This window comes from Mobula birostris, chromosome 17, assembly GCF_030028105.1.
Source record: "Mobula birostris isolate sMobBir1 chromosome 17, sMobBir1.hap1, whole genome shotgun sequence".
Classification (NCBI taxonomy): Eukaryota; Metazoa; Chordata; class Chondrichthyes; order Myliobatiformes; family Myliobatidae; genus Mobula; species Mobula birostris.
In genome coordinates, this window is record NC_092386.1 from 62,844,230 (window position 1) to 62,847,390 (window position 3,161).

A 3,161-nucleotide genomic window follows, 5' to 3' on the forward strand; every position below is an offset into this window, starting at 1 on the left:
TGGGCTGCTGGTTTGTCTTGTCAGTTCCCCTGGGAGCAACCTGCTGGTAGAAGGCTAGAGTGGTCACTTGTCATCTTTAGGCCGTGTTAGAGAACCATCGCTTCATGGAGCCTTGCTGTTGGTAGTCGGAGCTGTCTTCGCGGTATGGATTCGACTGTTTCCTGGGCCAGCTGTGGCTGCCAGCCACTCTGAGCCAGGTAGGGATCCAGCTGTTTCCATAGCCAACTGAGGTTGCTGGCCGAACTGAGACTTGGAGCTTCCCCGTAGCAGAGGTGGAACTGTCTGTTGTTCTTTGGTGTTTGTCTCTTCTTGTCCTCGCCTCTGTGGGGTAAGCCAGGCTGTTCTGCCATTGCCCTGCGGGGGCTCTTGTCTTGTCCTCGCCTCTGTGGGGTGAGTCAGGCCGTTTTGCCGTTGCCCTGCAGGGGGATCTGTCTTGTCTTTGCCTCTGTTAGGTAAGTCCGGCCATTCTGCCGTTACCCGACAGATGGTCCTGTCCCAACTTGGTGTGGAGAAGTTGAGTCCCGGCTTGTCTAAGTATAAGTCCCGGCTCTGTGTCTGTGTACTGTCCTGTCTCATGTTGGTGTCGTGTTAACGATGAGTCCCAGCTTTTTGAAGGACAAGTCCCGGCTCTATGTTGATGTTCATTTCCCACTCAGTCTTTCAGCTCCAGCCTCTGAGTTATCAGCCTCCGCATTTCAGGCCTCGAAGATCCCAAGCCAAGCTCCAAGAACCCAAGCCACAAGGATCCTAAGCCAAGCTCCAAGAACCCAAGCCTCGAGGATCCCAAGCCAAGCTCCAAGAACCCAAGCCTCGAGGATCCCAAGCCAAGCTCCAAGAACCCAAGCCTCGAGGATCCCAAGCCAAGCTCCAAGAACCCAAGCCTCGAGGATCCCAAGCCAAGCTCCAAGAACCCAAGCCTCGAGGATCCCAAGCCAAGCTCCAAGAACCCAAGCCTCGAGGATCCCAAGCCAAGCTCCAAGAACCCAAGCCTCGAGGATCCCAAGCCTCAAGGATCTCAAGCCTAGCTCCAAGAACACTAGCCTTGAGGTTCCCAAGCCCAGCTCCAAGAACCCAAGCCTGAAGTCCCTAGCCTCCAAGCTCACGACCCAAGGCCCCAGCCTGCAGCCAAGCTGAAGACCCCAGACTCCAACCTCAAGCTTCAAGAGCAAAGACCCCAGCCTGTCTCCAAGCTCAGGCCTCTAGACCCCAGCCACATCCTGTCCTGAAGCTATGTCATGTCCTTGCCTGGTTCTGGGGTCCGAGCCCGAGGCAAGACCCAGGTTCTGGTCCTTGTCCAGTTTCGGGCTCGGAGTCGAAGCCTTGTCTCCTAGTCCATGGTTTCTAGTCCTGGTCCCGCTTTCCCTAGCCCAGGTCTGTGTTCTTGTTCCTGCTCCTGGTCTGAATCCTGTCACGTCCCTCCTCTAGTCAAGTCCTGTTCCTTGTACTTCAGTGCCTGTGTCTCACAATTGGGTCTGTTCCCAGCACCCCCTTGTGACAGCACCACTCTCTGCAGAGTCCTGCAATTGAGGGAAGTACAGTTCCCATACCAGGCAGTGATGTAGCCAGTTAGGATGCTCTCAATTATGCCCCTGTAGAAAGTTTTTAGGATTTGGGGGCCCATACCAAACTTCCCCAACCATTTGAGGTGAAAGAGGCGTTGCTGTGCCTTTTTCACCACAAAGCTGGTACGTACAGACCACGTGAGAACCTCGATGATGTGTATGCCGAGGAACTTAAAGCTGTTCAACCTCTCAACCCCTGATCCATTGAGATCAACAGGGGTTCGCCTATCTCCATTCCTCTTGTAGCCCACAACCAGCTCCTTTGTTTTTGCGATATTGAGAGAGGGGCTGTTTTCTTGACACCACTGTATCAGGGTGATGACTTCTTCTCTAGACTATCTCATTATTATTTGAGATTAAGCCAATCAGTGTAGTGTCATCAGAAAATTTAATTAGTAAATTGGAGCTGTGGGTGGCGACACAGTCATGGGTATACAGAGAGTAAAGGAGGGGGCTTAGGACACAGCCTGAGGGGCACCTGTGTTGAGGATCAGAGGGGCAGAAGTGAGGAAGCCCACTCTTACCACTTGGCCAGTGATCTGACAGGAAGTTTAGGATCCAGCTACACAAGGAGATATTTGTATTGATGACATGCAGAGAAGATTCCCAATTTCTGAAATAAAAGGATAGTCCTATTTGGAATGGCTAAAGGAATTAGATGCTTATTTGTGAGTTCAGAAAAATATTGAATTTATTGAATCAATTAAGATCCTAAGGGGACAACATGGTAAGCATTGAGATGTTTTCACTAGTGAGTAAGTCTCAAGCAGGGGGGCTGACACAGAAGATGTATCCTGGGACAGATCAGCCATGATTGTATTGCATGGACCTTATCTATCCATAATTTTATAAACCACCTTTAGGACACCTCTCAGCCTCCTTCACTCCAAGGAAAACAATCCTAACCTATCCAGTTTCACCTTATAACACAAACCCTCCAGTTTAGGCAATGTGGAAGTTGCAGTAAAGACAATAGCCTGGGGTAGTTGTAGTCATGTGAGACCTTTGAAGTGAGACATCTGCTTGTAACAAAGAAGATAGACTGGGTTGATAGATGTGAGACCTCTGTAGTGAGAGTTTTGCAGAAAGGTCTTCCTAAAACATAGCATCCCTTTACACAATAGAAGGTGCTGGAGACAGAGTGATAACAGAAGAATGTGGAATATACCCACAACCACGGCTCAATTGTCTTTATTAACTTCAAAATATCACTGGCTGCTTGCTTGAAGTTTTGATTGACTTTAACACCTCTATAGTGAATGATAATTGATCTTACGAGTAAGGAATTTAAACATATACCATTTACAGTGTTCAATGTCAGTAACTGATAAGCTAATTCTGTATATAAAAAAAAACATCTGACTTCAGAACAGTCTGGGTGACAGGAGTCCATGCTGTTCTCCTTGTGCAAAAGAGTGTTCGAGTCATAAGAGTGCATGTGTTCAGGGGCCAGTTATTTTATTATGGGTGATGTTAGCAACATCCTTGTGAACCTTTTATGAACCCTCTCTAGCTTCAGGAGAGTGCTGGAGATTATTGATGCTCTGAGAAAATAAGGTCCTCTCCACCTCCATTTGAAATGAGTGATTTATTATTTTC